This window comes from Chiloscyllium punctatum, chromosome 47 (assembly GCF_047496795.1).
Source record: "Chiloscyllium punctatum isolate Juve2018m chromosome 47, sChiPun1.3, whole genome shotgun sequence".
NCBI classification, from domain to species: domain Eukaryota; kingdom Metazoa; phylum Chordata; class Chondrichthyes; order Orectolobiformes; family Hemiscylliidae; genus Chiloscyllium; species Chiloscyllium punctatum.
Genome location: NC_092785.1, coordinates 21,212,566 through 21,228,042, shown reverse-complemented (window position 1 = coordinate 21,228,042; position 15,477 = coordinate 21,212,566). Strand labels below are relative to the sequence as shown.

At 43.4% G+C, this 15,477-nt stretch overlaps 1 pseudogene; it reads left to right on the top strand.

The window, feature by feature from the left end:
• Window positions 1–306: 306 nt before the first annotated feature.
• LOC140468543 (NACHT, LRR and PYD domains-containing protein 3-like) lies at window positions 307–15,131 on the top strand (annotated as a pseudogene).
• Window positions 15,132–15,477: the final 346 nt, after the last annotated feature.

Genomic DNA, 15,477 nt, shown 5'->3' with positions numbered 1-15,477 from the left:
TGTGGAGTTTGCGCATTCTCCCCGTGTCTGCGTGGGTCTCCTCTGGGTGTTCCAGTTTCCAGTTAGGTGTATTTGCCATGCTAAATTGCCCATAGTGTTAGGGGAAGGGGTAAATGTAGGGGAATGGGTCTGGGTGGGTTGCTCTTCGGAGGGTCAGTGTGGACTTGTTGGGCCGAAGAGCCTGTTTCCACACTGAAAGTATTCTAATCGACTCACTCTATTAATGATTGTTCTTTCCAGGCAATCACTGACCTCGTGGAGAAGGGAAACTGGGCAGACAGTTCCAAAATGCTGCTAAATCTGGTGATGGCGAAAAGCCCTCAGGCCCAAAGGGTGATGTGGGATTCCTTTGTGAAAATACGTCATGGGGTCCCAAAGTTGGATAAAATACTAAAAGAAATAGAGGAACATGGTACAGTAGAGTCTCATATTATTTCATTTCAGATTGGAGCACTTCATATTTTGCCACAATGTTGCACAGATCAGAATTAATGAAATCTAAATAATCTGAATAGGTCCTGATCTATTTCATGATATGGATATGGTCCGAAATTTATCAGAAACACCCAGTCACCTCAAATGTAATTAAAAATATGGATATTTTAAATCATTTTATTTCATTTTTGCACCAGCATGTTTGACTTCAGCTATTTGTTTAAGGTTTCAAAATTCGAGAATCTGAAGGTCAGAGCTGGGAGACATGACTTCAATTGGCTTGAATTTCAACTATTTTGCATAGATTCAATGTATACAGTTCATGCAGTTTATCACGCAGCGTGAAAGTTGCATCAGGTACCCAATACACCGTGCACACCTGGCAGGATCATTATACACTCTGAACTTCTGTACAAACCTGGCAGGGTCTTGTTACGCTGTGAAACCCTGTACATACCTGACAGGATTGTGTTACGCTGTGAAACCCTGCACACACCAGGCAGGATTGTGTTACACTTAAGTGTCGCTTGCTGAACACATATTTTAGAACATGAATTGTAGTTCTATCGCTATCATGCTTATTGTATGGAAATGAGAGCATTACTGTAAGGTTTGACACAGTGACAGCAAATTAATTTGTGGTGGTGGTCCCATTCATGACTTGCTTAGATTAGATTAGATTACTTACAGTGTGGAAACAGGCCCTTCGATCCAACAAGTCCACACCGCCCCGCCGAAGCGTAACCCACCCACCCATACCCCTACATCTACCCCTTACCGAACACTACGGCCAATTTAGCATGGCCAATTCACCTGACCTGCACATCTTTGGACTGTGGGAGGAAACCGGAGCACCCGGAGGAAACCCACGCAGACACAGGGAGAACGTGCAAACTCCACACAGTCAGTCGCCTGAGGCAGGAATTGAACCCGGGTCTCCGGCGCTGTGAGGCAGGAGTGCTAACCACTGTGCCACCGTGCTGCCCACATCTGCTGCACGTGTCCTTCAAAACTGGAGGTACAGTCGAAAGGATCAGGTAAGTTGTGGCAGTGCATCTTCCAGAAGGTGTACATAGCTGCCATTGTGTGTCCACAGTGAATGGGGTGAATATTGAAGATGATGCAACTGGTCCCAGTCCAACATTTGCACGAATCCAAGCAAACGGAGAGAATTCCATTCACCCATCTGGGCTTGCAGTTTGTAGGTAGGCTTTTGGGGGACATGAGGTGAGTTATCTGTGAGAATTTGTAAGATTATGTCTGTTATAAGACTTATTATAAATCTTGAAGGGAATATATCATCTTCATAAAAATCTCCATGACCAATAGTAAAGATTTTGAATTCTTTCTCAAACGTCCTTTGCTTACAACTCACATTTTCATGCATGGATGTTTAACTTCTGCACAAATCTGTGTTGACTCTGTGCACATAATGCAGCATTTTACTGCCTTCTTGAAAAGACATTTTGACTTTTGTTTTGTTTTCTTTCAATGTTAAAAAAACTAACATGGAGAACTGATTTCTGTCTGTTCCAATTGCAGATGTTCAAAACAAACACAAGGAGACACTCCGTGTCCAAACTGAAATACTGCGAGTGAACACTGTCCTCATAAAGGAGAAGGTAAAGATTTTCCAGCTGGTTAGTAGATACACTGAGCCATCGGTTATTTCTACTGTTCGAGATCAGACACTTGTCGAACATGAACTGCTCGCAAGAGGCCGAGACCATGAAGAGTGGAGAGAGACACATCTCCAGAAAGTACTGGAAAAAATCTGACCTGATCAGTTGTTTCACAGCAGCTTTTCTCCCCGAAAATACACTGGAAGTTCAGTAGCACTGAGCGGAGAGCCAGGAATTGGAAAATCAACAATGGTACAAAAGATGGTTTATGACTGGGCCACTGGGACAATATACCCAGAGTTCCAATTTATATTCAGTTTTAAATTCCAGGATTTGAACATTATTAACTGTCAGATAAACCTGAGGAATCTGCTACTGGATCAGTACCCTTACTTTGGGACTATCCAGAAGAACTCTGGAAGAACCCGGAGGGATTGCTCTTTATATTTGATGGTTTGGATGAATTCAAGAAGAGTATTGATTTTTCTGATAGTCCGAGAGATACAGAACCTCAGCTCATGTGCACTTATCCCGAATGATGTTGTGAAGTGTCTGACATTGTGTACAGTTTAATCCAACACAAGCTGCTCCCTGGATGTTCAGTGCTAGTGACCAGCCGTCCCACCGGATTGCATTTATTGGAAAAGGCTGAGATCAGTATCTGGGCTGAAATCCTGGGATTTGTTGGTGATGAACGGAAGGAATATTTCAGCAGGTTTTTTGAGGATCAGACAGTGTCAGCAGAAATTTACAAGTATGTAGAGGAGAGTGAGATCCTGTACACCATGTGCTACAACCCTTCCTACTGCTGGATCCTCGGTCTATCACTGGATCCCTTCTTCACACAAAGGAACAGGAAACAGCAGCAGGTTCCCAAGATCATCACCCAACTGTATTCCTACTACATTTAAAACATTCTGAAAAACCATAGCCGTCAGATTGAAAACCCCCATGATGTGTTTCATAAGCTTGGTGAGATGGCCTTCACTGGCATCTCTGAGAAGAAGATTGTGTTTAGAAATGGAGACTTGATTCAGCACAGTCTGCAACCTTCACAGTATGCACAGATTGTGTGCTACACATTCCCACACCTCACCATCCAAGACTTTGTAGCAGCCCTTGCCCAATTCCTGACTCCCGATCCCAGGGACATTCAGAAATTGCTCAGTGAGGCCCATAGTAAGGAAGATGGGCAATTTGAAATATTCATCCGTTTTGTTGTGGGTCTCTCCTCCCCACAGTCAGCTTATCCTCTGGAAGAGTTTCTGTGTCCATTTCTTCATCAGATGGTCAATCAGGCCGTTAACTGGGTGAAGGACATTTTTAAAGGACAGATTGGAAACACTAAGACTATAACTGGTAAAAGAAACCTCCTGAATACATTGCACTACCTGTTTGAGTCTCAGAATAAATCACTGACATGGATCTCAGTGAAAGATGTGGAAATATTTTCATTAAGTGACTTGAGACTGACCCCAATAGACTGTGTCGTCCTCGGTTTTGTCATTTAATTCTGTGATTCACTAAAAGAACTTGATCTTGAGAACTGCTACATTCAGTACGAAGGACTGCAGCGATTGGGACCATACTTCACAAATGCCAAGAGCTGAGGTAACTGTCTGTCTCTGATTTTTGAGCAGCCATGGATTGTGCCTTTTCTCCATAATGAAGGGAGACTAAAAATTCAGTTGGATCAGAGAGAATCATTTTCGACACAATTTACTAAGAATGAATATTGATGACAGATTCCACTAAGACTGAAGTTGGATGAACTTTGGATCATTCGGGAGGCAAAGGGGGTTATTGACAGGACTTACAGAGAGGTAGCCACTCCCCAGATAAAAGAAAAACACAGATGGCTGACAGTTAGGGGACAGAAAGGGAACCGACAGGCAGTGCAGGGATGCCCTGTGGCCATTCCCCTCAACGATAAGTTTACCGTATTGGATACTGTTGGGGGGGATCACTTGCCAGGGGAAAGAAGTGGGGCACCTGTTGCTCACAAGGGAAGGGGGAAGAGGAGCAGAGCAGTAGTCATTGGGGACTCGATAGTTAGGGGGACAGATAGTAGGTTCTGTGGGGACAAGAGAGACGGTTGGTGTGTTGCCTCCCGGTACCAGGGTCCGTGATGCCTCTGATCGAGTTTTTGGAATCCTTAGGGGGGAGGGAGAGCAGTCCCAAGTGGTGGTCCACATTAGCACCAACGACAATGGTTGGAAGAGAGATGGGGACTTGAGGCAGGACTTCAGGGAGCTCGGATGTAAGCTTGGAGCTCGGACAAACAGAGGTGTTTTCTCTGGTTTGCTGCCCGTGCCACGTGTGAGTGACGTAAGGAATAGGGAGAGAAAGGAGTTGAACAGGTGGCTACAGGGATGGTGCAGGAGGGAGGTTTTCAGGTTTTTGGATAATTGGAGCTCTTTCTGGGGTAGGTGGGACCTCTACAAGCAGCATGGTCTTCATCTAAACCAGAGGGGTACCAATATCCTGGGTGGGAAATTTGCTAAAGCACTTAAGGTGGATTTAAACTAATACAGCAGGGGGATGGGAACCAAAATTGTAGGACAGGTACAGAAGAGGATGAGAGTAGGGAGTTTCAAAACCAAGTATCTGACACTGGCAAGCGAGAACCTGGATTGAAGTGTGTGTACTTCAACGTGAGGAGCATCCGAAATAAAGTGGATGAACTGGCAGCGTGGGTTGGTACCTGGGGCTTCGATGTTTTGGCCATTGCGGAGACATGGATAGAGCAGGGACAGGAATGGCTGTTGCAGGTTCCAGGATTCAGATGTTTCAGTAAGAACAGAGAAGATGGTAAAAGAGGGGGAGGTGTGGCATTGTTGATCAGGGACAATATTACAGTTGTAGAAAGGATGTTTGGGGACTCGTTAACTGAGGTAGTATGGGCTGAGGTTAGAAACAGGAAAGGCGACGTCACCATGCTGGGAGTTTTCTTTAGGCCTCCGAAATAGTCCCAGAGATGTAGAGGAAAGGATAGCAAAGATTATTCTCGATAGGAGTGAGAGAGGCAGAGTAGTTGTCATGGGAGACTTCAACTATCCAAATATTGACTGGGATCATTACAGTATGAATACTATAGATGGGTCAGTATTTGTCCAGTGTGTGCAGGAGGGCTTCCTGACACAGTATGGAGACAGGGCCTACATGGGGCGAAGCCACTTTAGATTTAGTACTGGGTAACGAGCCTGGCCAGGTGTTAGATTTGGAAGTAGGTGAGCACTTTGGAGACGGCGATCTCAATTCTGTCAGGTTTACTTTAGTGATGGAAAGGGATAGGTGTACTCCACCGAGCAAGAGTTACAGCTGGGGGAAGGAAATTACGATGCAATTAGGAAAGATTTCGGAAGCGTAGAATGGGGAAGGAAACTGCAGTGGATGAGCACATTAAAAATGTGGAGCTTATTCAAGAAAAAGCTCCTGTGTGTCCAAGATAAGTATGTACCTGTCAGGCAGGGAGGAAGATATAGAATGCGTGAGCTGTGGTATACTAAGGAAGTGGAATCCCTGGTCAAGAAGAAGGCTAATGTGAGGACAAAATGTGAAAACTCAGTTAGGGTGCTTGAGGGTTACAAGGAAGTCTGGAAAGACCTACAAAGAGAGCTGAGAAGAGCCAGGAAGAGACATGAGAAGTTGTTTGCGAATAGGATCAGGGTTAACCCTAAGGCTTTCCATAGGTATGTCAGCTGAACTCCTAACAATCCTGGACTGAACTACTCAGCTGGAGAGCTCACCAGCCCCTTTCATTATACAGGTCATTCTCACACATGACCACTTTGGCCTAAAGTCTCATCTGTTTACATATGAACAAAAAGGCCTCTCAATACCCTTTAATCTCTGTACCAAACCTGACTAATCGTAACCAGGAGTGATTTATTACCCCTTTGGAAAAGCCAAGTATGTAGTATCCTTGAGAAAAGGAACAGCTTTTCGAAAAAAAGGGGTCAGCTCTGTGACAGTAATTAATTATCTTTTGTATTTTGTCCTTTCCCGTTTCATTTAGACTGATCTAATTTCCTGTACCGCCTTCATTTATTAGTTTTAATTGTTTTCTTCCTCCATGTTTGCTCTTTCCAGGAGAACAGGTGCCTTATCCTGGTTTAGCTGGAGTCTGTCCTGTCCGTATCGCTCTTTCCTGACCCAGGACTAATGCCAGCATCCTTTGATAAGGCACCATTTTATCCAACTCTGGCGCTTTTTCCATGTGTTAATTCTTCCAAACTCAGTACCTCTGAGTGTCTGTGGTCTGCTGCAATTGAATTATCCCTCTTCCTTACAATTTTATCTCTGGCTACCATGAAGCCTTCCTTAACCTGACACCTAAAAAGGGACATACTCTACCAAACTTTCATTTGTAGCTACAGAGAATGGTCTCTATGTCATTATTTGGACAAATCCTCCTTACTGCTGCATTCTATTCCGCCTTAGTCTATTTGAGATCCTGTAGCATTTTCTGCATTGTAACTATCCTTCGCACAGTCTTCCTCCTTGACTTTAAACGACCAGTTCATCATACCAGTTCATCATCATTGGCCATGATCAATATCTGAGGGATTGCCTTCTCCAATCACTGAGCCCTCACCATCATTGTGCCTTACAGTGCTGCACTTTACCTTGAAGCTGTGCTTACTACCCCACTTTATGGGGACTGTCATTCTCACTAAAGAGTCACCTTCCTGCTGCCCAGTAAGGTCTATCATTGATTGTAGTGGCATTCACTTGGGTTTTGAACAAAAAAGACTGGTTGCCAATGTTGGGAAAATCTGGTCATCTTCTGATGTTTTTCAGTGTCTCTGTGTACATTCAAGATGCAAAAGAGAAAGGCAGGCATCATTTGACTCACTTTGTTTCTCACTCTTTGTTTCTGTTTAGGCTAGGAAGCAACAAGGTGGGAGATTTAGGAGTGAAACTACTGGCTGAGATTCTGAGGAATCCGGACTGTAAAATGCAGCAACTCGGGTGAGTATCAGACTGTGTGTGATTGTTTCTAATATCTAATGGGAGGGAGAAAATCCCAGTGTTTTGGTCCACGTTGGTATCAATATCATTGGTAGAATTAGGAAAGAGGTGAAGCATAGAGATTATGAGGAGCTAGGCAGCAAATAAAAAAGCAGACTCTCACAGGTTACAATCCGAAGAGTACTACCTGAGCCACTTGCAAGTTGACGTAGGATTCGTAAAATTAGGGAATACGTGGCTCAACAAATATGTGAGAGAAGTGGGTTCTGGTTTGTAGGGCACTAGGAGAGTGAGAGTGATAGAGTTCAGGCAGCCTGTACCTGAACAGTGCTCTTGCAACCTACAGAACTTGGGAATCATAGAATCCCAACAACGTCGAAACAGGCCATTTGGGCCAACAAGTCCACACTGACCCTCCGAAGAATATGCCACCGAAACTCATTCCCCTACCCTATTACTCTACAGTTCCCTGAATAATGCTCATCATCCCTGAAGAAAACTGTGGGCAAATTAACATGGCCAGTTCACCTAACCTGCACATCTTTGGACTTTGGGAGGAAACCGGAGCACCTGGAGGAAAACCATGCAGACATGGGGGAGAATGTGCAAACTCTCACAGACAGTCACCCAAGGCTGGAATCGAACCCAGGTCCGTGGCTCTGTGAGGCAGCAGTGCTAACCACTGAGGCACGTTGATGGCAACAAGGGATGAGAGAGAGGCTTTTACACTCCGTAATAGGCGTAAGGAATCCAAGGTGGAAAGATGTGCTTTATCAAAAGAAAGGTTGAAAGGAAAATGGTAACATGAGAAATGAGAGTGAGAGAATTACAGGAAGGGACAGAAGTAAAGGAAAGTTAGGCAAACAGCAAACATGAAAATTCACGTCACAAACTAAATAAACAGAACAGTGAAAGCTCCATGTCTTTCATAACAAAGTAACAAATCCATAACACACATTGAAGTGAATTATTATGGCATAAGGATAGTTAGTAGAAAGCAGTATCTCATGGAAGTGGTCTGCAGGGCCCCTAATGGTAATCACAGTGTGGGACAAGGTAGACAAAAAGAAATATTAGGTGCTTGTGATAATGGGATGGCAATAATCATTACTGACTTGAATGTATGTGCAGATTGTACTAATCAGTTTGGCAGTGATAACCTGGATGAGAAGTTATCGATTGCTTTTGCGAGAGTTTCTTTGAGCTGCGTGATCTGGAGCAATCAGGCAGCAGGTTATACGTTTATCATATTATGGGAATTGTGTGATGTGACAAGGTTTGTGAAACAATCTCCGCCGTACACTCCTAGGTAGCAGCAATCACAATATGATTCAATATTACATCAAGTTTGAAAGAGAGAAGATTGGGCCTAAGACAAGTATTTTCATTTTAAATATGGTGTGTGTTTGAAAGCTTAGGTACCTGAAGTGAATGGCAGAATCAGCTTCTGAGATAGATTAATGGCAACAGTGGTGACATTTAAGAGCATACTTCAGAATAATCAGAATAAGTCTAATCCAACTAAAACAAGAAATTTGAGAGGGAAGACTCTCTATCTGTGGTTAGCTAAAGAAGTGAGAGAAACCATTTAATTTTATGCATTTGTAAAGACGAAGGTAGATTAGATGATTGATCTGAAAATAAAGAACGGCAGGTTCTTTATTCAGTTAGTTAGGAGGAGGGAATTAGAATATGAGAAGATGCAAGCTTGAAATCTGAAAACAGTAAAGCAAGAGTTTCCATCGGTTTATAAAAATAAAATGTCGACATAAAGTAAATGTTAGTCCTCAAGAGAGTGAGAATATGAAGTTAATAGTCAATAATAAGGAAACAGCTAATGAAATGAACAAGTATTCCACTTCTCTTTGACTGTCGAAGGTAAATCAAACTCAGGAGGTGAGAGGGAGGAACATAGTGAGATTACATTCTTTATGGAGACTTTATTCAGTAAACTGGTGAAATAGGGGACTGACCAGTCTCCGACTCCAGGTGGACTTCATCGCAGGGCCTTGAAGGCGTTTGCAAATGATGTTGGAGTTGTATTGGCATGAATTTCCAAAATTCCCAAGATCATAGAGCATAGAACAATACAGCGCAGAACAGGATCTTTGGCCCTCGATATTGACCTGACCTGTGAACTAATCTAAGCCCATCCCTCTACATTATCCTTCATCATCCATATGTTTGTCCAAGGACTGTTTAAATGCCCCTAATGTGGTTGAGCTAACTACATTGGCAGGCAACACATTCCACGCCTTTACCATTTTCTGAGCAAAGAACCTGCCTCTGACATCTGTCTTAAATTTAATCACCCCTCAATTTGCAGCTGTGCCCCCTTGTACAAGCCGACGTCATCATTCTAGGAAAAAGACTCACTGTCCACCCCATGTAATCCTCTGATCACCTTGTATATCTTTATTAAATCACCCCTTACCTTTCTTCTCTCCAATGAGAACAGACCCAAGTCCTTCAGCCTTTTCTCATAAGACCTTCTTTCCAGATCAACATCCTGGTAAATCTCTTCTGCACCTTTTCCAATGCTTCCACATCCTTCCTGTAATGGGGCGATTAGAACTGTACACAATATTCCAAGTGTGGCCGCACGAACAATTTGTACAGTTGTAGCATGACATCACCGCTCCAGAACTCAATCCCGGTACCACTAAAACCTAACACACCGTATGCCTTCTTAACAGCACTACCAACCTGGGTGGCAACTGTCAGAGATCTATGTACATGGACACCAAGATTCCTCTGCACATCCACACTACTAAGAATCTTTCCATTGAGCCAGTGTACTGCCTTCCTGTTACTCTTCCCAAAGTGAATCACCTCACATTTAGCTGCACCAAACTCCATTTGCCACCTCTCATCCCAATTCTGCAGTTTATCCAAGTCCCCTTGCAACCTGTAACATTCTTCCACACTGTCCACCACTCCACTAACTTTAGTGTCATCCACAAACTTACTAACCATCCACTTATGTCTGTGCCCAAGTCATTTATAAAAATGACAAACAGCAGTGTTCCCAAAACAGACCCTTGTGGCACATCACTAGTAACCGGATTCCAGGCTGAATATTTTCCATCAACCACCACTTGCTGCCTTTTTACAGAAAGCCAGTTTGTAATCCAAATTGCTAAATCACCCTCAATCCCATGCCCCGCGTTTTCTCCAAAAGCCTACTATGTGGAACTTTATCAAAGGCTTTACTCTAGTTCATGATCACCACGTCAACTGCCCTACCCTCATTCATATGCTTGCTCACCTTCTCAAAAAAACTCAGTGAGGCTTGTGAGACACAACCTGCTCTTGACGAAACCATGTTGACTATCTCTAATCAAGTTACTGCTTGCAAGATGATTATAAATCCTATCTCTTCTCATCCTTTCCAAAACTTTTCCTGCAACAGACATAAAACTCAATGGTCTATAATTACCTGGGTCATCTCAACTGCCCTTCTTGAACAAGGGCATAACATTTGTGGATGGCACGGTGGCACAGTGGTTAGCACTGCTGTCTCACAGCTCTAGAGACCCCGGTTCAATTCCCAACTCTGGCGACTTACTGTGTGGAGTTTGCACATTCTCCCTGTGTCTGCGTGGGTTTTCTCAGGGTGCTCCGGTTTCCTCCCACAGTCCAAAGATGTGCAGGTCAGGTGAATTGGCCATGCTAAATTGCCCGTAGTGTTAGGTAAAAGGGGTAAATGTAGGGGAATGGGTGGGTGGCGCTTCGGTGGGTCAGTGTGGACTTTTTGGGCGAAAGAGCCTGTTTCCACACTGTCAGTACTCTAATCTAAAAAAAATTTGCAATCCTCCAGTCTTCAGGTCCTAAACCTGTGCCCATGACGACTCTAAGATCAAGGCCAAAGGTTCTGCCATCTCCTCCCTAGTTTCCAGAGAATTCTCGAATAAATCCCATCCGGCACAGCGGACGTGTGTACTTTCACACTTTCAAGAATTGATAACACTTCCTCCTTACTAACCTCAATCCTTTCTACTCCAAAAACCCATATCTCTGTCTTCGCTACGATATTCTCATTTTCCTGAGTGAAAACAGATGAGAAAGTATTCGTTTTCACAACTCTGATCTCCACAAGGTCCACACACAGCTTCCCACTTTTGTTCTTGATTGGCCCTATTCCTACCCTATTCCATCCTTTTAGTCCTCACATACCGATAGAAAGCTTTAGGCCAAGAGAGGCCTATTCAAGAGAGGCAATCCCTATATTCAATAATGAAGGGATGCAGGAAACTATAGGGAGATCAAACACAGTTACAGTAAGTGCACAGAGTCCGCTTATCCGAAGCAGGTGATAATCCTTCAATGAAGTCTGATATATTGGGTGAACCTTTAAAGGCAGAATGGCTGAGGAATTCTGCGGTATTGAGGGATCTTGGTGTTCTCTTACATGAGTTACAGCTGCAGCATCTCACTTAAAGTGATGCGAAACTGTCTTTTATTACAAGTGGAATTGAATGTAAGAGTAAGAATATTATGCTTCAGTTATACAGGCCATGTGAAATCACATTTCAGATACTGGGTACAGTTTTGTTCTCTGTTGCAGTAACTTGATCGAACACTGGAGACTGAGTACAGGATTGCAGTTGTTTTAATCAAGCAACGTAGGGACAGCATCACTAGTTCGACCAGAGTAAGACTCTGGAGAATACAGAAAAACTGAGCACCTTTCTACCAGAAGCATCTAATCTTGCTTCTTACAAACAGAAGAAAACAGATTTCAGTTGCAGGCCATACATGACTGACAAGCATGTCTCTTTCACTCAGTCAAAGATCATTGACACCGTTATTGATTTGCCACATTTCTTATCAGTGTCATCTCCCTGTGTCAAAACCTTTTCTGGCCCCAAGGCCTCTCTGCAGTGGTTTGATGGAACAAACTGTTGTTTATGAATTCCTGCTCGAGACTGCATCAGTTCATTTGATACATGGTTCATTAATTATATCCTGTTCTTTAATTTACCTATCATAATCTCTATTGAACCTTTACAGTGTCAATTCACTCAAACCCCAGTCTCATTTAAAAATGAATGGAAAAGCGTTAGAGGTGGTTCAGAGGAGATTTGCTAGAGTAATACTTTGAACGGGTACCTTCTCTGACGAAGATAACGTGGACAGATTGGGTTTCTTTCCACTGGAGTTTAGATGAGTTTGTGGGTGACTTGAACAAAATATATAAAGTCCTTCAGGGCCTTGATGAGGTGGATGTTAAATGGATGGTGGTTCTTGTGAAGGGCTTTTGCCCAAAACATTGATTTTCCTGCTCCTCGGATTTTGCCTGACCTAATGTGCTTTTCCAGCACCACAGTCTTCATCTCTGCTCTTGTTTCGCCTGTCGATATCTGGATCTCTGAATGTTTACATCATTATTATTATAAGTATTACAGAGGAGGAAGTGCAGGATGTCTTGAAACGGTTTAAAGTGGATAAATCCCCAGGACCTGATCTCATGTGTACCTGAGAACTCTGTGGGAAGCTTGAGAAGTGATTGCTGGGTCTCTTGCCGAGATATTTGTATCATCGATAGTCACAGGTGAGGTGCCAAAAGACTGGCGGTAGGCAAACGTGGTGCCACTGTTTAAGAAGGGCGGTAAAGAAAAGCCAAGGAACTTTAGACTGGTGAGCCTGACCTCGGTGGTGGGCACGTTTTTGGAGGGAATCCTGATGGGACAGGATGTACATGTATTTCGAAAGGCAATGACTGATTCTGGATAGTCAACATGGCTTTGTGCATGGGAAATCATGTCTCATAAACTTGATTGAGTTTTTTGAAGAAGTAACAAAGACGATTGATGAGGGCAGAGCAGTGGATGTGATCTATATGGACTTCAGTAAGGCACTTGACAAGGTTCCCCATGGGAGATTAATTAGCAAGGTTCGATCTCATGGAATACAGGGAGATCTAGCCATTTGGATACAGAACTGGCTCAAAGATAGAAGACAGAGGGTAATGGTGGGGGGTTGTTTTTCAGACTTGGAGGCCTGTGACCATTGGAATGCCACAAGGATCGGTGCTGTGCCCTCTACTTTTTGTCATTCACATAAATGCTTTGGATGCGAGAATCAGAGGTACAGTTAGTAAGTTTGCAGATGACACCAAAATTGGACGTGTAATGGACAATGAAGAGGGGTACCTCGGATTGCAACAGGATCTGGACTAGGTGGTTCAATGGACTGAGAAATGGCAGATGCAGTTTAATTCAGATAAATGTGACGTGCTGCATTTTGGGAAAGCAGGACTTATACACTTAATGGTAAGGTCCTAGGGAGTGTTGCTGAACTAAGAGACCTTGGAGTGCAGGTTCATAGCTCCTTGAAAGTGGAGTTGCAGGTAGATAGGATAGTGAAGAAGGCTTTTTGTATGCTTTCCTTTATTGGTCAGAGTATTGAGTACAGGAGTTGGGAGGTCATGTTGCGGCTGTATAGGACATTCGTTAGGCCACTGATGGAGTATTGCGTGCAATTCTGGCCTCCTTCCTATCAGAAAGATGTTGTGAAACGTGAAAGGGTTCAGAAAAGATTTACAACGATGTTGCCAGTTTTGGAGGATCTGTGCTACTGGGAGAGGCTGAACTGGCTGGGGGTGTTTTCCCTGGAGCGTCGGAGGCTGAGGGGTGACCTTATAGAGGTTTACAAAATTATGAGGGGCATGGATAGGATATATAGGCAAAGTCTTTTCCCTGGGATCGGAGAGTCCAGAACTACAGATGGCATAGGTTTAGGGTGAGAGGGGAAAGTTATAAAAGAGACCTAAGGGGCAATGTTTTCACGCAGAGGGTGGTGCGTGTATGGAATGAGCTGCCAGAGGAAGTGGTGGAGGCTGGTACAACTGCAACATTTAAGAGGTATTTAGATGGGTATATGAATAGGAAGGGTTTGGAGGGATGTGGGCCGGGTGTTGGCAGGTGAGACTAGATTGGGTTGGGATATCTGGTCGGCATGGACGGGTTGGACCAAAGGGTCTGTTTCCAAGCGGTACATCTCTCTGACTCCTTAATAGTGTTAATACTAAAACCCTGTTTTTATTTTCTTTGTTTCTGTTACACTCGCACGCTGTCTTCTCCCTCATGTGCGCTGCTCCTCTCTCTGACCCTCTGGCTCTCTTGCACATATTCCCTCTCTGTCTGTCTGTCAATCACTCTCACTCTCTCTCTCTGTATTTCTGTTTGGCTCTCTTGCATGCACTATCTCGATGTCTGGCTCTCTTGCATTCTTTCTCTCTCTCTGTCTCTCTCTCCCTCTCTCTCTCTCTCTCTCTCTCTCTCTCTCTCTCTTTCTGTGGCTTTCTTGTGTGCACTCTGTAACTCTCCCTCCCCCTATTTCTCTGATCCCCAGTCTCAACAATAACATGCTCACAGATTCTTGTGCCGATGATCTCAGCTCCATTCTCAGTACAGGTCGCTCACTGACCATTGTGAACCTGAATGATAATAAATTTGGGGATTCGGGAGTGAAACTGCTGCCAGCAGCTCGAAGGAACCCAAACTGTAAAATACAGAAACTGGAATAAGTACCCAAATAGTTTAAATTACGTTTCTAAATAACAACATGACCAACACTTTATTATTATCACAAATAAGAATGAAAACTGGGTATTTCCTCTGATTGTAATGGCCAGGTTTTGTGACAACTGTCTCTCAGAATCTTGTGCTGAGGATCTCGCCTCCATACTCAACACAAACCAATCTCTGGCAGAACTAAACCTCGGAAATAATAAGTTGAAACATTTAGGAGTGAAACAACTGCTTTTGGCTCTGATGAATCCTCATTGCAAAATACAGAAGTTGTTGTGAGTACCACACTTTGCGAGACTGTGTTTATAATTAAGTTATTGTTTGGACAAGTAATGAGCAGCACCGGGGATTTACTCTGATTCCTGGTGTTTCTTTCTCTCTCATCCTAAGGCTGTACAGAAATGTTCTGACAAAATCTTGTGTCCAGGTTCTCAGTTCTGCTCTCAGTAAAAACTAGTCTTTAATGAAACTGAACGTGAATAATAACAATTTGGAAGATTCAGAGGTGAAAGTACTGTGTACAGTTCTGGGGAACTCTGACTGTAAACTAAAGAAACTACAGTAAGTACCAGACTCTCTGAGATTGTGTTTCTAGAATTGATGTCATACTGTACATGCTTATTCTAATCAAGAATTGATTTAAATACATACTTCGAATCGACACTTTAAATAGACATTATTTTACTAACAAACACTGCACATTATTACCACAGTCATTGTTAGTGTTTTTAATGAACAGTGGAGGTTTACTTTGATTCTTTTCATTTCTCTTTCCATTCTGTCCAGTTTGTAAGACATCGGTCACACAGATTCTTGTGCTCAGGAGCTGTCTACTGCTTTCAGTACGAACCAGTCATTGAAAGTTCTCGATCTGGGATCAAATTCCTTCTCAGACCAGTTCATCCCCACTG